A 23,848-nucleotide genomic window follows, 5' to 3' on the forward strand; every position below is an offset into this window, starting at 1 on the left:
CTTACAATCGCTTTGATATTTCTATGTAAGTTATTATCTTGTCACAGTGGTTATCGACTATAGTGACCTAATAATATCATTACAGGTCATAGTAGACACAAGCGGCGCCGTGGCTTAGCGGTTAAAGCGCCTGTCTAGTAAACAGGAGATCCCCGGTTCAAATCCGGGCGGTGCCTGCAATATTTAATTTTTCAACTTTTTCATTTTTACGTCATCTGCGCGCATAGAAAATGATCATATAACTATAGCGCCCCCTGGGGTCAACACGGAAAAACATCTCGTGGAGATAAAAAGGCTGTAATTGTCGGTAAAACCTTGGATACCGCCACGGTCGACCCCGGCAGCGCGTCAAACTGTTGCCATCGCTAAAACAATCTCTCAACAATAATCGCAACGGTGACGGTAATCATAGAGACGACGCAATAATGTGCATCATCTTCAGGCGTTCCGTAACATCTCAACAATGACGCTACCGCCATCGCCGCCGACAACGCCGAAAGTGTCGTGTCCGCTTTAATTGTTGTCACATGCTGTTTTTACGTTAATGAATGCGACGCGAACGCATTTCGCATTTCCGTTAATTAGAGACCGAATTCCCTTAACGACAACGTTAACAACAATCGCGGCGGTTACCGAGAGAGATGCGGAGATTGCCGTGGATTGCGATGAGTTAACGACTAAGCGTTGAGTGCATGAGCTGTGGACAGAGTAAGTGGATGAGGTGGATGTGGACAGAATGAGTGGATAAAGAGAGTGGATGGACAGAGTTAGGGTGTGTGGATAAGGTGGACATCTAGTGAGACCAATCATTGACATTGCCATCGGATTCTTTTACTAAAACTCCAGATACAGAGTCCTTAAATGTGTCCCACAAAAATCCCAATAAAAAAACTCTAACATCATGGCATCTTACACGCCCGCCAGCCAGCCGGCCAGCCCGGCCAGCCCAGCCCGCCAGCCCAGCCCAGCCCAGCCCAGCCCGCCAGTCCACCGTGCAATCAGTTCATTTAAAAAGAGGCAACATATATTCCCGATTTAGATATAGATATTCAAGTTAGTCGGGAAAAAAATTTCTAAGTGATCTTTCATCAACTGCAAACTATGTTGTGGAGAACTGGAAGCTGAACCTATTCTAAAAGTAGTAATCTCTTCTAGCAGAGTGATAGTCAGGAAGTTAATCAACAGAGATAGCTACGATATCGGATCAGGTTAATATCGATATAAATCTTTTTATAAACGACAAGCCACACGATCCCCTTCCCGATCCCCCCACCCAATAGCATACGATAAGCTATCGATAATTTGTGGACCATTTTCGCAATTGTCTAAAGTAGCCTGTAAATAACATCGCGCTGGTGTTGCTATATAACACCGGCCTTTGTGTTGGTCATTTATGAGCTTTTTTCTCCGTTAAACAATCTCCATAAATGGTAAAAAATACCCAGTAAATACCCAATAATGGATATAAGTAAGAAAATTGGCGGAATATGAAAATTTCCCGTGAAATTGCGGGCGGTAATTTTTGTGGTCGATTCTAGGGACGATAAAGAGAGTAATAGAATTGATGATGAAATATCGGTGAGAATTTGCCGGAATAAGACGATAGTTTCCCATTATCTGAGATGATAGTTTTTGTATCTCAAGGTTTCGAGTTTTGTAGGCGTTTAGTGATAAGTGTTTGTGATGTGATAGATGAATTTGTTTTTTGAGCAACTGCAGCCCCAGATAAATGCCAGTAACCAATTTTTGACTAACTACAGCCCCAGAATGTCTAGAACAAGTCCATGTACACACACAGCTAATACTACTATTCATTAGTAGCGAAAGCTTGTGCACCAAATTAATAGTTAACCTATATAGTACTACTTGCATGTTATTTATTTTCAATTGTCACTATGTCAACTATCAACTGGAATTAACTCTAACCAATTTTTGACTAACAACAGCCCCTGAATGTCCTGAATGAGTCCACGCACACACACACACACACACAGCCTAATACTCACGTTGCTATCAGTTATTGTTTTCGGTGCAGACGCTCGCGAGAAACACAAGTTCCAGCAACGATATTTATATCATAATAATAATAATAACTTGTAACAAACTCTCAGACGTTTTTATTACGTCGTAAACAATGTCTACGTAAACGTAAACGTTTATCGTGTGTGTCGACGATTAATACGATGTTGGTCACGTTTTAGCGGCCGGTGATGAGAGATTTTATACGCAGTGCCCCTTACTGTAAACAGCAGAGAACTGAGGCAAATAGAGAAGAGCCGAAAGACAAAAAGAGAGAGAGAGAGAAATAAGAAGAGAAGAGAGTGAGAAATGAGAAGAGAGACAGAGAAAAGAGAAGAGAGAAAAGAGAAGAGCCTGTTATAACCGATAACTGATAACAATCTGGCCAATCAATAAATAGATTAGGCTGGGACAATCACCACCCCCTAACGGCAGCTTTTGGAGCAGAGAATTTGAAATAAAAAAATTAAGTCATTTTATTTGGAATTACTTCCAGGGGTCGGTTGCATAGTTATGGCTTAGACTTAAGACCAACTTAGTTCTAAAGCCAACCTAACAATTTAAGACCAGTCTTAAGATTTAAGACCTCTTTTTGTGAAATAAGTCACAACTGTGCAACTGGCCCCTGACGATGGGGTATTTAAGAATATCGGTGTTGAATAAAATTTCTACTAGCGGTAAATTCTAATTTCCATCTAAAAATCATTTTCTTCTTTGTTTCGTCTTTCTCTTGATCTCCCTTCTCCTCTTCATAAAGGAATGGCCCTCGCATTTGCGATACAGCCTTGAGGCTTTGGGTCAGTCCTTCATAGAACCATCTCCTACTTAATGTATTAAATTAGTATTTTCATTTTGGATGAATTATTATATATTAGCTTACAAAATGGACAAAACTTCCCTTAAAACCGCGCCGATGAGTCGGATTTATGAATTCTCAAATTCCTCTACGCCTCACATAATTCTGAAGCCGGACGTCGATGTAACTGCTGCGGATTGACAACGGAAAGGATTATACGCGTTTATTCTCTGAATACGGCGCAAACCAACACCAACGTCCGGTATTATTTCGGTACGCGCAGCAGCGGGTATCATCTGTCTCTCTGAGATTAAGGTCAAGGTCGTGCGTGGTGAGTCGACTGACTACAATACCAGCGGAAATACCGGAAATTAACGCGAGGATCTTATAATAATATGATACAGACACCAAACGTACAATAACGGGTAAACTATACCGATAAATCTAGGAATGGGCGGGAAGAGGGGGCAGGGCGGAGTGGGAGGATAGCAGGGAATGGGATGGAAGAGAGGGTGTGGAATCAGAGGGGATATGAGGAGTAGTGGTAGGATGGAAGCAGGGAGTGGGAGGGGAGTCAGAAGGGCCCAGCAGTGGAGATGTGAGGATGTCAAGGAATGGGAGATTGGGACGGGAAGAGGGGCGGAGCTAGGAAAATTGGAAGGCCTCGGTCCAGAAGAAGAGAAATCATTTCCCGCATAAAGCAGCAATGTCAAAAGGCCTCTTGGGGTTCCGCATAGAATTTGAGAAACTGCAGGAACGACGGGGATTATGACAGGAATATCGGGTATTGTTACAAAGGACACAAAAATATCCTTTGATAATAATAAGAGGCGGTGGTTTAATGAGCGAGCTAAATCTCGACGGACCTGAGATTTCACCCGTCTCTCGTGAGAGAACCGCTACAACTCACGCAGTACCGGAAACTACGCGTCATTAAACAACTTCCGGCAGTAACAGACGCATCTAATGAAGGCTTGTATCCGATCAGAGAGAGAGGAGAGAGAGGAGAGAGAGTAGAGAGAGGAGAGAGAGGGAGAGAGAGAAGTGTATAATACTGACTAATTCCCTGGGTACTAGTTTATATCCGCGGGTTCTCGTGCAAAACTGGTCTATAAAACTCAGGCATGATCTACGCAATCTGTTGGTCAGGGTTGTCAAAGTGTCTCTGTTGGTCATGATTACCAAAATGTCTCTGTTGGTCAGGATTACCAAAATGTCTCTGTTGGTCAGGATTACCAAAATGTCTCTGTTAGTCAGGATTACCAAAATGTCTCTGTTGGTCAGGATTACCAAAATGTCTCTGTTAGTCAGGGTTGTCAAAATGTCTCTGTTAGTCAGGGTTGTCAAAATATCTCTGTTAGTCAGGGTTGTCAAAATATCTATGTTGGTCAGGTACACCGAAATGTCTATGTTGGTCAGAATTACCAAAATGTCTCTGTTGGTCAGGATTACCGCAGTGTGTGTTGATTGGGGCGTCACAGGTTACGTTAGTCTGTTGGGACTAACTTAATTCAGTTTCAATTGAGGTAGCCTCCCCGGGTTAAAGACGATACCAGTCTATAAAACCGGGCCCACTTCTTTAGTTGATGGCATGTACCTGCGCACCTCGGCCAGGTGGCGAGTCTCGATGCCATCAGGTTCAAATGCAATCCTCGGTTTGATATTTAATGCATTAAAATTCACACGCGGATTTCTACCTGACTAGTATTTCATTGATTCGACACACAGCCCTCCCTCTCCCCCTCCCACCCCTGGATGTTATAACAATTCTCCACTGCTTGTCGTGGTGGGGAATAGATTAGATACAGATAAATTGCTGAGTTTTATCGCCCCGCTTGAAGCCGCTCCAACAGCGGACGATGAAGCCAATCAACAATGGACGCCGTTGTTGCCCTTGACAAACGGTAAGTACGATAGATAGAGATACAGGTAGAATGGAGTGGTTAATGTGATTACACACGCTGTTAGAGACAGGATATCCGCAACGGGGCAATAAATCCGAGAATTTCAATTCCGATCTATTCATGGAAAGTGAATTGATTCGAATTACGTGATAGTTTAGATAAGTGGCTGGTCTCCAGAGCGGGTTAACAGAGTTCGTTGAGGTGGCTGGTGCCAGGTACGGTATAGCGAACTGTCTCCAGAGCGGGTTAACAGGGTTCGTTGAGGTAGGGTTCGTTGAGGTGGCTGGTGCCAGGTACGGGGATAGCGAACTCTCTCCAGCGCGGGTTAACAGGGTTCGTTGAGGTGGCTGGTGCCAGGTACGGGGATAGCGAACTCTCTCCAGCGCGGGTTAAAAGGGTTCATTGAGGTGGCTGGTGCCAGGTACGGGGATAGCAAACTGTCTCCAGAGCGGGTTAACGGAGTTTGTAGAGGTAGCTGGTGCCAATTGCTGGTCTCCAAATGAACTTAGACTAGTTTTAAATTGAAGCAACAACACTGCACAACACTGACACCATGTGCTTTCATTAAATTGATTTCAACTTCCTTTCTCCCTGTATTCTCTCCTCTTCTCTTGTGCTTTCCTCACTCTTGTGCTTTCCACATTCTTCGCTGTCCTCTCTCCTCTATCAATGTCATCTCTCCCTTTTTCCTCTCGCCTTTCTCTTTCCTCTCCCTCTCCTCTCTCCTCTCTCCCCTCCCTCTTTTGTCATTGTCAAGTTCTTCCTTTAAAAATTCCATGTCATCTGAAATTTACATGACGATATGACAGTGTTCACATCTGCCCGCAGAGAGACTAATCAGTCTGTGATGGTGATCATCTCAATAAAGTATGTCAAACACAGGGTGGTGCAGTGTTCTCAGAAACCACCGATCGACCTGGTGTATGGCGCGCGACATGGCGGGGATGGTGCAGTGTTCTCAGAAACCGCCGATCGACCTGGTACGCCATGTGCGACATTGTGGGGGTGCCAACAAGCAGCCAGATGACTTTCAAAACAACGATGAAATCTCAGACAGCGATGAAACGACTAATTAGCGAGAATTAGATTAATGTGACGTAGACAGACATCAGACATTAGACAGACAGACATCAGACATTAGACAGACAGACATAAGACAGATAGACATCAGACAGATAGACATCAGACATTGGTTTTTATTTAGCAGTTCAGAGATCTGAATCCTATTATTTTACCAGAGCCATTCTTATAGATGAATCAAGAAGAAGACAACACAATATCCGCGAACGAGGAATAAATGCCCCTGATGATAGTTTTTATAGCCGAAACGTAACGCAAATTTACGTTACGGATTTCTGGCGTCCATTTTTATAGACTTACATAGTTTATAGAACAATTGTCACTGGTTTTGAATATTAAGACTGGTCTTTAACTAGTTTTATTAGTTGTAACACTGAGATGGTGTAAGGCTGGTCTTAAATCATAGTCTTTTATCCCAACCCTAATTAATCACAAATTCAAAGATTTGCTTAGACTGGTTTCAAGTTGTTAGATTGGTTATAGAACCAAAATGAGCTTAGACTGGGTTTAAGTTGTTAGATCGGTTATAGAACCAAAATGAGCTTAGACTGGTCTCAAGTTGTTAGATACAACTAAAGAACTAAAATGGTCTTAAGGCTCGTCTGGAATATGTAACTTCAAAAAGCACCTCACACATCGTGGAATTATTTGAAATGTCGTCGATTAGCAAATATTCGAAATGGAATCTCTCAGTGTTGGTAATTGTGTATTCTGCCTACAATTCGAAATCTGTCAAAACAAGCCAATAACTCAGCCACGTTAGGAAGAAAGTCGATCCCCGTTTGCTGATTGGGTGACTAATTAAAGTCAGTTTATAAATCAGAATCAAGTAAAGAAATATTCAAACGAAGTGACACGGAAAGATGCCACTTAACTCGGTCAAGGTCGAATCAAGAAAAAACCCGCCCCGCAATCAACACGCCCGTTAATGATTTCAAAAACTTCTAGACGTCTAGGTTCGATTGCACAGTAGACTCCGCTCAAATCAGATATTTTGGGACGGTAAAAATGAGAGACGAAAATATCTCCTTGGGACGGTAAAAATGCGTCTGACTATAGCCATATCTTACTAATGTATTTCATATATAGTGTCACAAAAAGATATCTCAATGAACATCAAGTTGGACAGATCCGTCTCTGGACGAGTTCTACTCTGTAAGTCTTGAAAGAGACAGGAAAGATGATATCAATTTAGGATCTTTAAAAAGCACATTTTCTCATGTCAGTTGACTATAGAGAGAGAGAGAGAGAGAGTCTCCTTTTTCACGTCTTGTATTTTGATTTTTTATATTAATTCTTGATAAATAGATTTAAACCTTGATTTTTATATCTATCAAATTTGTGAACAGCAAGTTTTAATTTCATTATTTCCAAAACTTTTCCCAGAAAAACAAACTTCCTACTACCTAATTTCATTCAGGTCGTTCCACCTGTCCGCCGGGGATAAATCACGCACAAAGTGGAAAAGTCTCCACTTCAACTTCTATCGAAATCAGAAAACTGACAAATATCAACCCGAGGATTAGATGAAGCCCCTGACGGTAAAGATCATATCGGTCACACTCATATTAAAACCGCTTAATTTCAGATATGGCAGAGTTGTCGGAAATGCGTTTGAAGATTAGCACGAGAGATTGGGGGAGGGAGGAAGCAAAGTTTGAAAGGCTTCAACCACCCACAGCAGTCATACAAACTATAAACCGACAGTATCAACAGTTTTTTAAACCAGAAATCCGCTTTCAACCATGAACCACGTAAAAAATAGTGAAACCAAAACAGTTGTATTTTATTCGAATGTTCAAGGCCTGCAGGTTGTAGCTATTTCAACGTTTTTCCAAACTTGATACCTTTTTCTTACTTCTTTTACACAAATTGTCGACAAAAGCCAACAGTGTCAATTTGAAAGCAAAAAACTTTAGGGTCCAGATTCGTGAAAATTTTTAAGCCTTAAATCAGTTTTAAGATTAAATTGCTGAAAACATGAAGTTGCCAAAATAGTAATCAAATCAAAAATTTCTAGATTAAGTTTTTTCGTGTAAATGGACCGTAGCTGGGAGTTAAAGAATAAATGTTAAGATTTCTAACCAATGATTGTTTACCCTTAAAACATATAAGATAGAAAAACTCCATAGTTTTAAGATCAAGGTGACACCGATTGAGGTGAGCTGCACCTACAGTCTGACAGACTGATGCAATCAGTTCAAAAGCCGATCTCCAATAAACGCCCCGTCTCCACACGACAGAGACAGCGTCGCGGTGACAAGCAATCTCAATCAATAAATTACTACGCATTTCGTTTTTTTCCGACTCGAGTCAGATTCCTAGAATCCCAGGTGATATCGGAGTACGATCTGCTTAATCCGGGAGCACGGGAACCAGTCAATATAGAACTCATCATTATCGTCATCGTGTGGAACCATAAAATACAATACAGTCAACCAGTCCAAAAAATCTCCCCTCACACCGCAGCCGCGTATCCGATAAATCTTTATGCCAATTACGTCGCGAGATTCATGCGTCAAATTTCCGGCGATTGTCCGCAACAGATGACTTGTTACTACCGGTGATATATTGGACGGGTTGCCGGTAATATATCGGACTGGTTGCCGGTCATAACGAAGCGATAATCAACGCGCGTTTCCCCGGTGATCAAATACAGTAAAATGCGGTAAATAGCAAATTTATTCGTTCGTCAAGAGAGTTCGAGTGTCTAAGCAGGAAAGAGGATTACCACGGATTAGAGGGGATTAGAGGAGATTAGAGCGGATTAACGGGATGGGAAATGTATCTGTTACGAGCCTATTAGTCTTTTATTATTAGTGATAGCGTTAGATTAAGACGTTGGCGCTAGGGCCGGAGATATGACCTGGCTGGAAGCAAAATTAGATTAGAATTAAGTCTGCTGGTTGGAGATTGGCAGACGCTAAACGCACAGTATCAATCGGTAGCCTGTAACCACAATCTTCTCAGAAGTGTGAAGTGTGGATGATCAGTTTTTGAAAGTGTGCCATGTCTAATGTCTGATGTTTGTAGCTCATTTTCAATTAGAAATGTCTCAGGTGAAGTAATGAACACATGTGAAGTGTGGACGATCAGATTTTGAAAGTTGTGCTGATAAAATGTCTAATGTCTGGTGTTTGTAGTTCATTTTCAATTAGAAATGTCTCAGGTGAAGCACTGAACACATGTGAAGTGTGGACGATCAGATTTTGAAAGTGAGCTGATAAAATATCTAATGTCTGGTGTTTGTAGTTCATTTTCAATTAGAAATGTCTCAGGTGAAGCACTGAACACATGTGAAGTGTCGACGATCAGATTTTGAAAGTGAGCTGATTAATTGTCTAATCATGAAGATCATCTTGCGCTGACGTCACCAAGAAGGATAGACGAAACAGACAAGATTATGACGTAACAAAGGTGAGATAAAGAAGTGCCGTCTGCGCCAGACAACAGCAGCAGCAGCAGCAGCAGCTTCAGATGCAGAATGGCTGTGAGTAATGGGAATGATGAGAAATGATTGAAGCGCCGGGATCTCCGACAGTCATGATATTTCAATCACAATACGAGCGATCAGTTCGTTCAGCGCGGCGACAGCAGCAGAAATGGCTCAACGAAGCTGATTCAGTGATTGTTATTCATCTCGACGAGTCGCATTGAGAATGGGAGATTGGACGGGAATGGAGAGAATGGGCGAAATTAAATGGATATATATATATGTCAGAAATGGTTTCGAAACAGGTGAAATTCCTAATGAATAAAAGATAAATAATTCATTTTTGATCGTTGGATTTAAATATTTTGACAACGGTCCTAGATTTAATCTTAAAAGAAAATACTTTCGACTATAAAAGGCATTGCCCGGTTTTGAGCTGGGGATCTAGATGGCGCCGCTTGTGGTCGCTATAGCTCGGACAGACTGCTCATCAGTTCTTCCAGTTGTGACATGTTCGGGTCAGTGACCAGAGCGTGACCAGTGGGAGTATAGTTGGTGACTAGAACAGACATCAATAATAGAGCAGCAAGTAGAAACGTGACTTAAGCCCAGTATAAAATTCGGTTCCATAATCAAACTAACCTTAAACTAACAATTTAAAAATTAGATTTACGTTAAGACAATTTTTTCAAAAAAAAAATTCACAGGCACCGCCCGGATTTGAACCGGGGATCTCCTGTTTACTAGACAGGCGCTTTAACCGCTAAGCCACGGCGCCACTTGTGGGAGCAATCCCTAACAGACCAGTGTCACTTCTCACGTGACTAGGTCAGTTCTAGTGACTGTCTGTCATATCTTTAAAATGTCATATACGTATCCACAGTAACAGTATTGGCTTATTCAGAAATTTACTAGATATATCGTTGTGCCGGGTGAAGAACGGTCTTCATTGTTGAAACGTGGTCGAATTTGCATATCTAACTAACGAGTCCAGAGATAATTAAAACGGAAATCAGTTGAGTCTATGACAAGCTAATTGGCAGCTGAATACGGAGAATAGCGTTAGTCGATGTGATCAGTAACAGTCAATTAATGGGTTCTGGACACGGTGAATTATCAAAGTCTTCAGAAGTAAAGGGATTACGTGAAGCGATGGAGAATTCTACTGGGGTTGATGACCACAAAAGCAAATTTTGAAAAGTTCTTTGAGACCACAAAATGTTGGCTTCAAAAATTCTTTCTTTAACTTGGAACCTTCTTATACAGTTGGTCAAAGGTCGGTTAAGCCTGATAAATACCATAGTATCGAAGTTTTAATTGTCACTACGTCAACTTTCCGCTGGTTAACTCTAACCAACTTTTCAGTGACTGCAGCCCCAGATAAATACCATAGTAACAATGAAGTTTTAATTGTTGCTATGTCAACTATCCACTGCTTAACTCTAATAAACTTTTGAGCAACTGCAACCCGTGCATATTTTTCTTATCTAAAGTATTCTATCTAAAACAATTGCTATTTGCTATGGACCATCATTAAGTTAACCAAGTCCTTCTTGAAAAGACGTGTGGAAGAAGAGGAAATGATAATCGAGGGAGTGATATACTGGATTTCCGAGCCGAGTACTAACAGACGCAACCCTCGTACAATCGTTACGCCGCTGCCCTACATGAACAGAATGTGCAATTCCGAAAATCCCGGGTATAGAAAATAGAAAATCCCGGGTATCCATTTCATTCTTCCCACGTTGCACTATCTACGCGAGGTCGATCCGCTACAAGACAATTACAGGACTTGAGTATCAGCGCAATGGGCAACATTTAGAAAAGTCTTTCTATCCTTGGAATACGACAATGTCCTCAACTCAGCTTCGTCGTAGCCAGGGATATGTCTCTAAAGCTTAGTGTCAAAGAAATATCGTTTTGTCGCTACGAAGGCCAACTGGCGGCCATAATGTATTCTTAAAAAGTTCATATCCATCACCTTAGAGAGCTCTATAGAAATATTTCATGGAATGTGTTCTAATTTGCTAAGCCTATGTGTCACGTCACATAGGCTTAGAATTCAGGATTGTATTTTGGATGACTAGAAGATGACCATACTGTATTACCAACTGCTGACTGGCAGCCATGTTGGCTTTTCAAATGCTCATAAGCCTATAGCTCCAATCATATTTCATAGGCCAATAATTTGACAATGTAGATTCTTCTAAATGTCATGTATCAAGGCCAACTATATAGTTGAGCTAGTATATTGTAATGCATATGACTGGTAGCCATATTGGATTCTTGGCAAATAGGAGTAGGTCAATAACTATACGACCAGTTCATGAGGAATCTTCTAATTTTGTGAATGTAAGGCGTCAAGGCCAACAAGCTGAGTACAGACTATTCTAATTTATGGCAAAATGGCTGACTGGTGGCCATATGGAATTCTAGGCCGACATTCGTTAGCCGATAATCCGATGACTATTCGATGAAAAAGGCTTCGGCAAGAAAAAACTAAAAAACTGAAGAGTTGAAATTATCAAGGGTATAATGCCACAAATATCCGGTGGCGAAATGTGACATTTTATAAAAGTGATAAAATATTTCGAAAGTCGAAACGTCGAGAGTTAGAATCGCGCACGACGTTGGAAGAAAATATGATACGCGGTTTTTGTGTTTACACACAGAGCAACCTTGTCATTATTTACGAAAACTTCCGAGGCGACCGCCAACACAACCATCACGGTCTCGTCGGAGGAGCGACTGGATTATTCTGGAAATGTCATGGTAGTTTCCAACCGGAGACACTGATACTTTCGGGAAATCAAATGTCCATCCACGTATCTATCATTCCTTTATGAAATATCTAATTGGAGTTGAGATTGAGATTGCGACACTCCTTCGAAAAAGATGGCGGTTACTTCCATAGATCAATAAGATCAATATATTGATTACAATTCCAATCACTAGTCCTCTGTCTAATGACCTTATTAATAAAAAAATTTCAGACCAGTACAATGTAATGCAATTGAGATATGAGATTTGAGAGAGATTGAGATTTGAGAGTGAGATTATGATTTGATTGAGATTTGAGTGAGGTAGTAAGATTAAGATTTGGTATTGAGATTGTGATTTTAGAGTGCAACTGCGATTGAGATTTGAGATTGTGATGGCTGTGTTTGAGATTGTGCTTGATATCGATAATAAGATTGAGATTGGGGTTAATAGACCTTTAAAGGTGCTGTTATTGGGCTTATTACCTGAACACCTATATATCAACATTGTTTTTTATGCTTTTGAGGAGAAAAAAAACGAAGCCAATACTCGAAACTAATTTATATCGGCACGACTCAATAATTGACCTTAACTGGAGGACTAGACCTGACAGCAACCACAGCAGGGTCGTCCTGCGTCACTGGCAATGTCTACTGTGGTAATTATAGGGTAAATAGCTGTAACCGGAAATGTAAGCTACTGCGCCCAGTCGCAATAATGTGCTCTAAACCCTGTCAATATTGTTAGCTTTTCTCCTCCTCTCCTCTCACTCACTCTCCCCCACGGTTGTCTGTCCCATTACTACTAATCTGTCTTTAAACAATGCTGTAAGAGTATCGTCTGGTAACTTTGGTTACCTCCATTAGAAAAAACTTGATCTACGTCAGTCTTTCTACGGAAAGTTAGTTTCGTTTTAGAAAAGATGGCCGCCTCTATTTCCACGGGGCTGCCTTAAGAAATCCCCCTATGATGTCATCAACTTGATGTGTCACACAGATATTAACACTTTCGGACTTGCATAACATCATTAAACAGTTGTGCTGAGATGAATACATATCCAGAAAAGATGGCAGCTCCATAGATCACCCTATCACCAGGCCCAAGTCAAATTTGGCCCATGTCTAATTGGAGAGCGTGTTCACGCATAAATCACTCACTCGATACTAAACAATGCTAAAACAAAGACCAGTCCCAAATTTGGCTCAGGCATGCTACGGCGATTTCGGTTGTGCCAGATAGGCACATGCCCATCCAGCACTTACGTGAATAGTTCTGGCTCGACTGATCATTGCAATAGAACTTTGACACTTATGGTCTGGTTGGAAACAAACTGTCTTGTTGCTGATGCTACTGATGTTGCTGTTGCGGCGGCTGCTGATGCTGTTACTGTTGGTGATGCTCAGTGAAGTGAATAGATTTAACGAGAAGATGATCATTATACAGTAGGTCAGTCTGTCTGGTCACCAGCAGACAATACGACAGCGGTAGGAGCTGGTGCTGGTGCAGGTGCAGGTGCTGGTGCTGCTACTGGTGCTGGTGGTGGTTTTGGTGGTGTTTGTGGTATTGCTGGAGCTGGTGCTGGTAATGCTGGTGCTGGTAGTGCTGGTAATGCTGGTGCTGCAGGAGCTGGTACTGCTGGCGCAGGTGTGGTGAACTTCAGAAGAAAGTTGAGCGACACCAACCGTATAAGAACAAAGAACAGAATGACGTCATCGTCAATGCGGTCTGTTGCCGTGATATTTGATGGCAATGACAGATGGACACAGGACCACCGCGCAATAGTAGCAGGCGTGATGTGTATTGATAAACGGCCGGTCGAGACGTATTTGGAATACAAGTCACGTATTTGATCTGACAGAAAAAGAGAGAAAAGGGACACAAAAAGAGACCGATTGGGGTTATGTATATATATGTGTGTTTAGATGGTTCATTAAATGTGACCCTGGCATGCGAGTACTGTGTGTCTAGCGAAAGATCAAGAGTGGGTGATTATTGACAGGAAATTCACCGCTACTGGCGAGGAAACTACGTGTTTTATAGTGGGATACTAAACGTTGAAATGAATCCCGATTGAATACAAGAAATTTCTAATATCACGATTAGATGTTTTCTTGATAAGAGACTTAAATCTGAGGCAAACTGGGATAAACCACCAAACCTTGGCAATGGAGGATCTGGTATCCCTGCCCTGCCAAGGGACGATACAATCCAGGGGTGGATTCGAGGGGAGGGTACAAAGGGTTCGCAACCCCTCTTAAAGATGTCAAGTTGCCTAGAATGTTACTGGAAAATGAAAAATATTAAACTCATACCTAAAAAGTTTAAATACATAAGCTTGCCCTATGTACTTCCAACAAACGTTTACCGATAAACTTTCTGGACCCTAGATCCGCCCCTGCCTTCAAGGGGAGCGTTGCCGGATACAACAAATTCTGTAAGTTAAGCACCTGTTATACGCGAAACTGTCACACGAGTCGATTTTCTTTAACGAACTGCGTCCAGATGAAAAAACTTGTTTTAGCCGTGACTCTCCTGGCGGAAAACGTCGATATATCAATCTCGTGATTTCTCTCGACAAAAACAGACGATTCAATTCGATTAAAGCGAATTGAAACGTCGTTAAAATCTACTTAATATCATCTCGTTTCACACATATCGCCTTCACCGTAACCCTCACGCACGGCCTGAATCCGGCTTGTGACTCTAAACGTGCTCTTATTAAACGTCGAGTGTTGTTGTGTGTCTAGAATCACAGCAGCGGAACTACGAAAACTGAAAGGCTCGAGTCGAAAAGGGAAGAAGCGGTCATGTCGAAAAATAACACCCAATCATGCAATTGATGAGTGTTGAACTGGGAAAACTGTAAGGCCATTTCTGTGATGATGCCACAGGCTACTGGCGGGGTGGTACTACCATCGGAGTAAGTATCTTTTGAAAAAAATTACACCGAATGATGAAATTGATGAGTGTTGAATCAGGAAAACTGTAAGGCCATTTCTGTGATAAAGCGGCCACTGGTGGGGTGGTACAACCCTCGGTGTAAGTATCTTTTGAAAAAACCAATGACACCCAATGATGCAATTGATGAGTGTTGAATTTTCGGCAGGTTTTAATGATATCTGTCTGCATGAAAAGGACAACCTCAGTGGGATGGCAAGGGCCCCGAGGCATAAACCTGTCCCTGAGAAGGTCCTGCTTCAGACAGGGACCCCAATTCATTAATGTCCGCAATAACATCCCTGAGTTTATCTTTTCCTAAATCCGTCCCAGAATCATGAATCAAAACGGTACGGGTCGTGGATATTCCGTTACTACCACTAATGCTCGCTCTCCTCTCTCTCTCTCTCTCTCTCTCAACAGACGATGATGAATTCTAAGCGCATTTCAAAAGTCGCTTATAATGATTTATGGTCGTGATGACGTTTGCGTGGAGGATAATGAAATAGTGCGCTAACGGCGAAATACTGCAGAGTCGCGAACATCTTCTTACCAGATCCTTTCAATCGTATCAGCACCTTAACAATGATGTCATCAAGAAGTAACATTCCATCGAACACGACTTTGGAAGAAGCACCTTCTAATCAGGGCTCAGGGGAGAAAACAAAAGGTAGAAGACAGAGGAATGGAGAGGGAGACAATGGAGAATGGTAGGGAGAATGGAGAGAAGGGAGAATGGAGAAATCTGTCATTGGGAAATGTGTTTACTGAGCACAGCTCTTCAGAGAAGGAGCGAAACAGGACGAGATCGAGTGAATGGTAGATCGGAGGTTTAAGATGGAGTGTGACAGCACCAGAGAAGAGGCTTGGAGAACCGGAAGGTCAGAACTGATGCAAGATGATGGAATAGGGAGTGTGCCGAGAGACAAAGACGTTACTTTCCCCCTCTATCGCGGCTTTGGAAAATCTCAACGGAGAAAGCAACACGGAGAAGACAGAGAGACAAAGATAGGTGGTTATAGATGGGAGTTTGAAAGTTAGCTGAGGACAGTGGAAGAAAAAGAAGTGGTCCGGCCTCGGAGAAGGAGTCAAGAGAGGTCGGAGGGAAGGACAGGAGAGTGATGGATGTACGGAGACTATCAACTGATAATTATGTGCAGATAAAGCAAATACGGATATCGTGACATCTATTCATAAAACACAAATAACAACTGCAGTTCAATCAGAACAGTTTCCGATACCAGCTGCAACAGCACCATCAGCTGCACCATCAGCTGCACCAGCATCGTCATTATATATATGGAATACCGATAATTCTAATAATCACAGGCGTATAGATAGATAGACCCAAAGATAATTGAATATCAGCTGTAAAATACATGTATATATATATATATATATATATATATATATCTATATCGACAATCTGTTAGTACCGGATTCCCTTGACAGATGGCGCCACTGTTAGATGTATATGCTAACAGCTAACAGCGAACAGTTTGTTACTCGAATAACCCTTTTCGTATGACGATTTACAAACTTAAGTGCCTAATATTCTTCCTTAATTTAGTCAATAAGTACATTCACAATAATAATATAACATCGTAAGAACAGAGTATGCGTAGATAGGTTCTATTTACACAAAAGCACGCGAATTCCTATCAAAAGTGGTGCATATCCTTTCCGATGTTTGCCCAGTGACGGATATGGTGTTAGTTGCTTGGTGTATTATATACACATGTACAGTAAAACCTCCCTTAGTGAACACCTCCCTCAGTGAACACCTTTATTTAGTGAACACCTCCCTCAGTGAACACCTCCCTTAGTGAACACCTCCCTCAGTGAACACTTTTCGCCCGGAACCAAATTTTCCCTACTCATTTTCAATTAAACAGAACCTCCATTTAGTGAACACCTCCCTTAGTGAACACCTCTATTTAGTGAACACTTTTCGCCCGGAACCAAATTTTCCCTACTCATTTTCAATTAAACAGAACCTCCATTTAGTGAACACCTCTCTTTAGTGAACAGTGAACACGTTTTCTGGTACCAAATGAGCATTATACCTCTCTATAGTGAACAGTGGCCCAGAGAGTCAAAATTTGCTAGTAGACTCATTGTTATCAGTATCTAGTGTACATCATATATGTACATAACTCATGGTCATTAGATGGCTAGTTATCTTTAACCCTTTCAGTGTGTCTACACCGCAGTGCGGTGTACGAATCAGTGATGGATTTTGCTAGTACACTGCACTGCGGTGTATTGATGTAATCAGTAATTATCTCTCTTGAAAAATGGCAGCATCTGTCAAACATAGTGAAATACTAGTAACTAACGATACACCGCACCACGGTGTAGACGCACTATAGTGGTATTCCCGTTATTCAACACACTAGGGTGGAATTTTTGTAAATTTTCAAATTATCTCCAGCACTATAGGGTATTAATTAGTCAGCACTGAAAGGGTTAATAGTGTTTATAGGCAGTACACCTACATGTTTATTAAATTTAGAAAATTCACTGGAAATGGTCTGAGAAATGCGCGAAGCACCACAAGGCCATCTACGACGGCCGAGACACGCGTCGTCATGCGATTCGAAATACAACCCGTCATTCGCTCGTGTCTAGATGAAAGTAACACGTGGTGGTATTACGCACGAGTGTCGTGTGTCGGCATGGTGAAGAAGCCAACAATACTAGACACACCTTTAGGGAATTGCACGACAAACAAACAACTATCTATCTAAAGACACCCTATTGACATTATCAACTAGAGGCGATTTCAACACTTTTTGAAAGGATGGTTGCCCCATTGCTATGGCAAATTGATGCAGTAATATAAAACTATCAAAAGAAAATGTCTGCTTTCATAAATCACCTTTTGACGTCATAAAATTGATGTGATCATATTAGATACTTCTAGAAAAGATGTCTGCATCCTAAATCCCCCTGTGACATCATCAAATTTATGTGCTGACGGTTCCATAACAGATTTAACTATGGCTACAAGTGATAAGCATCTTGGGTCGATATTAGAGCATGTAAGGGGGGATTTATGGAGCAGCCATCTTTTCAAGAAGTGTCTACGTCATTACATCAATTCGATGATGTCATAGGTGGATTTACAGAGGAAGCCATCGCTAGTAAAAGATTCATACAGTCATTATACGGCTCTGATAGATCACAGATATACAGTTCTCAGTTGGTCTCTTCTCTTGTTTCGGTATTATACATTCATAGCAATCAAATTGCTAATATAACATGATATTTCAAGGCTGCAACACGTCCGGTATTTATTGCGATACCTGTAGCACCGGGCTTACCAATCAAACTCTACCCTCCGGAGGAATCTATCAACCCCCTACAGCCAAAATAGAGCTACCTATGAAACACGAGGCTTATTGAGTATTGCAATACCCACAATGGGATCTAATGGACAGAATTCCTCCATTCTCTGGGATGAGAAAAGAACGGCAGCTTTATCCAAACCAATGTATAGTAGTCGAATTTATAAGAACTGATGGAAAAAACCAACTGTCATTGTCGGGATTCAGTTCATTGTCAGGGGTTGAAATTCTCACAGCTACGAAACCACAGAAAGAAACTGAGTTTAAGAATTTTATTGTTGTTTGTTTTGTATTTTATCTCCTCTAATCTCTGTATATAGCCCGTCATATGCTTTCTGTATTATTAATTTTCAACATAAACACTATTGTTGATGTAATTCTGTAGGACTACTGAGCGTCTGTTTATGTTAAGACAAACAGTGAAAGAGTGAGACCAATTTCACATATCACAATCCAAACAAGAAATGTCGGTTTTTTTGGATAGACGGCAATCATTATTATCATATTTAAATAGAAATGGTCATTGTCAACTGTCATTGTCAATGTCATTTGTCACTACTGCCTTTTTTCACTGCCGTCGCCGCCATTGTCAACTGTCATTTTCGCTGTCATTAGTCACCTCTGTTGTTGCTGCCGTCTTTTTTTTTCTCCGACATCGTCGTCGGTTTCACCTGTCATTTGTCACTGTCGTTATTGCTGTCATTCTTATTCTCATTCTCATCGTTTTTCTAGTTTCAAGATTCGATGTATTTCTCTCCTCCCGAGACGGTTACAGTGTCTTACACGGTAAGAGACGATCATTTTTCGTTAAGATGTAAATCTCTGTGGAGTTCACGTGCTTTAATTCTACTAAAGCCGTTAAAAGCAATCGTTTGGTTTCACTTCAAGTTAAGTTTTTTCGTAAAATCTCGGCGTCGGTTTTCCGAGAAAAGGACACCGCAAAAAAATATCTAATCAGTCTCATTTCTAATGCCAACCCATTACAAAATGACGAATTTACCTTCAGATAACTGTAGAAAAGTCGAACGTTGCAAAAAATGTTGCTCAGAAATTCTGTATGTGGACAAATTGATATATGATGAGTTTTTGTAATGATGGAAATGTTCTGAAATGGGAGACGAACACAAAACAGCAGCAAGAAACAGGAGGGAGAGCGCCGGGTCACGCAACTCTAACTGTTAGATTTATTAACACATCAATACGGCTTTTCTCTCCACTGTCACTCTCCACTTACCCTCTTCTCTCTCTCCTCTCTCTTCCCTCTCTCCCTCTTCTCTCCTCCCTCTCTCCCTCACTCTGCTGTCACTCTTCTCTCTCGCTCTCCTCTCACCCTCTCCTCCCTCTCCCTCTATCCCCCTTTTCACTCCTCCCTCACTCCCCTCTCCCCGCTCAAACAGTTCTATGTCTACATAAATCTCTCCTCTCTTACTAACATCCATGTCTCCCATACTCTCACCCCCCTTCATACGACCTGTTGTACAAATCGACCAGTAAAACATACGTTAGTACTTTACTCGAGCAACAGAAATATGTGATGCATATTTTGTTTGTTTTTTTCAGCAGATGAGAGGAGGATAGTAAAATAAAGAATGCTGCTGTCGACCGCTGCAAACTCCGAACAACAAACTGATGCAGCAGAATTTCACTTCACGCTGTAAAAAGAGTCGTAACTACGAACTAGTTACGCTCGAGGGAGTTGGGTATTTCAACGATGTTTGAAAGACCCCGACGACATGTTTCATGTGTTGTTTTCGAGATGTTAAATCAGATGATATCGATTTTTCTCTCGGTCTTGAAATCTCCGAGAAAAAAAATGTCGACGGCGCGAGATTGAAAACTTCGCCGAATCGCGTATCGAGCTGCGATGGGCGAAAAAAACTTTTTCATCTCCCCCGGAGCAATTCGAAAAAGAAGCGTACTACAGTTGTTTAAGTGGGTTGTTTTCACCTCCAGCGTCTCGTACTAAAAATTGTAGCGTGTTGTTTTTACGCAGATTATCGAAAAAAATTTTGTCGTTGCGAAAAGGGTAATAATTCGCCTCGGTCATTTGCCTCTCCGTATAAACAGGGTCCTTTATATTGATATATCGCGTATTGATATATCATATTAGACTGAACATGTGAGGTAGCAACCACCCGAAATATTTCTACTATCCTAAGAATAAAAAATTTGGTCTTTCAAAAAATTGTACAATTTTACATTTATCTTTCCCTATCATTTTCTTCGCTTTTTTATCGCTTTAAAATCATTTTGGACGGACTGAAGAAAGTTGGTAGGAACCACCTGAAATATCTCTACTTTTTAAATATACTTTTTAAGTGTTTCAACAGTTGTAGGAGTTTAGGGGATAATCCTAGTGTGAAATTTCAAACGGAGCTTGAGATTGTAATCTTAACTGCTGTTTTATCACATGAACTATTTAATTATTTACTCCACGTCGATCTAAAGCAACATGATTCCCCGGCAAACACCACGCATTTTGATTTTCACGATACTCTATTTATATCCTGCCGACAAAACTTTCTTCGTCTGAATCCAAAAACCGACATATTGAAATATCAACATCGGATGCCGAAATATGGAAATATCAACAACGCCGACGATATTTCGATTCAAGACAGACGCGCGAAAATCACAATTGAAATACAAATCGACCAAATCAACTTAGTAAAATAAAAACAAGTAATAGATTTAAATTAAAAACGAACCTGTTTTTATAACTTGTCCTCAATCTGTCTACGTAAGTCTCGTATTTTATAATCCGCACGTGGTTATAATCCCCCTTAATCCGCGCGCACGCAAACGTAGATAGATAATCCTCACTATCAAAATATCAATCCTAAATCCTATAAATACGGGTTTCAGTCGTTCTTTTTTTGGCTCCGATATCAGTTTAGGAAAAATTAAAATCGTCCGAATTCGTAACGAGTTATAATCACTTTTAATCAAGAGATGATGAATTAATCTTTCACGCGCGTCGTACAATTAGATCTTAATCCTTGTTTTGAAGCCGATAAAATCTCTTTGAGTAGAAGTTATTGTTAAGTTCGAAGTTTTGAAAGCCGCGCACGACGAGGACGAGGTATTGTTGTGAGGCGTGTTACACGTGTGTCGCTAACAGACCGACTGATCATCGTCGGCGGCGACCGTCGTCGCTGCTGTTGCTGTTGCTAACAATCGATTTGTCGGTTAGTGATTAAACGGTTTGAATCTCGACGAAGCGATGGAGATGAGTGACATGTGAACGGCTGAGACTAGCTCCGCGCCGACGCGTCACGGTCTCAGCTCCCGCATTCGCGACGCAACGCAACTCATGGGACTCATGTTAGAAATATAGAACAACTAGCAACTTCAAATACAAAGAATAAAATATTCGTAGATTTGTGCAATTTTGAAAATCTAAGAAACCCACGATATCAATTGAGAGAACTTTTACCTGTTTTTTAAGGGTTAAGGTAAGGGTGGCATCTATCCACCCATCTTCGGAGTTTATTTCAAATTCCAGCTAACAATCTACCATTACAAAAGAACAGTTGTTAAAATTGACGTTTACTTTTAATCTCAAATTGTTGGTTTAATTGCTATTGGTTACGCCAAAGAGAGCAACAATATTCGAACTTAACTGTTTTAAACTTGAAACTTCTCGTCAAAGAGAACCCTAGAAAAACCTCACTAACCAGTGGTGGTATCATTGTCTTAATAAAACCTCACTAACCAGTGATGGTGTCATTGTCCTAATAAAACCGTACTCAACAGCAGAAATAAAGACCAATAAAGTCCTGATCGATGTTCCTTAGGTAAATAACGATCTACTAAAATTCCGACGAGACACCATCGTCCATTAATTAGGGTTACCCGGGATTGGCCGTAGTCGAGAGAGACATTAACGATGACCATGACAACAATGGATAAACAAAAATAACCGGGGAAATTAACGGATTCAAAAACACGAAAAGCTTTTCTCATCAAAAGTGCTGTCGATGTACGATCAGAAGGTCTCCTCACATTAATTCAAGGTCGGGAAGGTTAATGAATTGTCGCGCGGCCATGTTGGATCAGTGTTTGATGGGTATAGACCACGTGCCGTGCGTTCGGAATAGAACCTCCATGTCAGCGTAGAGAGTGGTTTTAAACGCATCCAAAGAGTCGTTTTCTTCGATCATCAGCTTTATTATTCTAAATCCTACCTTCAAAATGACCATTTAATTCTTGACCCATTTATATTCAAAGAGAGGAAAAATGGCCTTTATTTAGAAAGCAAGTTACATCACATTTGACTGCCATAGTGGCTATCTTTATATTCGACTGCCATAGTGGCTATCTTTATATTCGACTGCCATAGTGGCTATCTTTATATTCGACTGCCATAGTGGCTATCTTTATTCTAAATTACGTTTTGTTCATCTAAAATGATCGTTTAAAACTACACGTATATATGGAGAGCAAAGTTGCAGGGTATGATGATATAAAAGAAAAGGTCAGTGTTGTCGGGGTGCATGCAAACACAAGATAAAGCATAAATTCAAGATGGCTGCCAAGCAGCTACTTCAGATTATAGTCCGAATAAACGGCGCACGACGCGAAAAAAATATCAAATATCTCCCCGGATGGTCGTAAAACATTAAAGATGGCCGCCGCTCCGGCCGCAGAATTCTTCAATAATAATAAGACAGATTTACGAAACGGAGCGTAGCATGGACTGCGTCACGGCAAAATAAAACCGCAAACCGCGTCCCTGCATATCCCTAAGTGCCCATACATCGGCGTCCGGACGTCTAGAAATCCGCCGCGACAAAAAAACCTATTCGACGGCGTAAATCTTTATTTGGGCGCGCGCGACTGAGCATCGGTCGTTACCGCGGCAACGAGGCGGACATTGTCTCCTCGTGTAGTCCCCGGTGACACGGTCCGTTGATCAGGTTGTTGATGGCCGGTTGTATCAATTCTGATAACGTATTTATTGTTTCAATGTCGCCGTGAAACAAAGAGAAGATTCTCATTAGAAACCGGTCCGTCTGCTAGTAACGTCCGTCTGCTCTTACATATAGACGAGTCATATGAATAAAACAGAAACATTCTGACGTTTTACGGTCGGTGTCGGAGTCCATCCTAAACGGCCAGCGATCATGACCTTGACGGCCAGGAAGGACAGCCACAGCGACGGCGGCGTGCGAGACCTTAAGATAGATTCTTGGAAACTGAAGTCGACGAGTTAGAAATGAAACCCACGCCTCGATCTGTGATCGGATTTAATTAACCACGTCTTTTGCTTTATACATTCGGAATCAAGCGTGGACAATCAGAAATTGGAAGGATTAAATATCATGGAGGTGCAGAGTCCAGAATAAGTGGTGCAGGTCACAGGCTGAGGTGCACACGGTTCAGCTGAGAGGAGTGTAGGGTCCAGGTCCAAAGGGATGCGGGGTACAGAGTCCAAGCTGGCGGTGGTGCTGGGTACAAACTGAAGGGGATGAAGGGTTCAGGCTAAGAGTGGCGTAGAGTCCAGAATAAGTGGTACAGGGCTCAGGCTGAGTGGTACAGGGCCCAAGTTGAGGGTCCAGGGCCCAGG

At 41.5% G+C, this 23,848-nt stretch overlaps 2 non-coding genes across 2 annotated transcripts; one reads left to right on the forward strand and one right to left on the reverse strand.

Annotated features, from left to right (window-relative positions):
* The first annotated feature begins 103 nt into the window (after positions 1–103).
* Trnat-agu (transfer RNA threonine (anticodon AGU)) lies at positions 104–176 on the forward strand. Its single transcript has one exon. It is a non-coding gene; the product is annotated as a tRNA-Thr (tRNA).
* A 9,761-nt stretch (positions 177–9,937) lies between these two features.
* On the reverse strand, positions 9,938–10,010 carry Trnat-agu (transfer RNA threonine (anticodon AGU)). Its single transcript has one exon. It is a non-coding gene; the product is annotated as a tRNA-Thr (tRNA).
* Positions 10,011–23,848: the final 13,838 nt, after the last annotated feature.

This window comes from Tubulanus polymorphus, chromosome 12, assembly GCF_964204645.1.
Source record: "Tubulanus polymorphus chromosome 12, tnTubPoly1.2, whole genome shotgun sequence".
Classification (NCBI taxonomy): domain Eukaryota; kingdom Metazoa; phylum Nemertea; class Palaeonemertea; order Tubulaniformes; family Tubulanidae; genus Tubulanus; species Tubulanus polymorphus.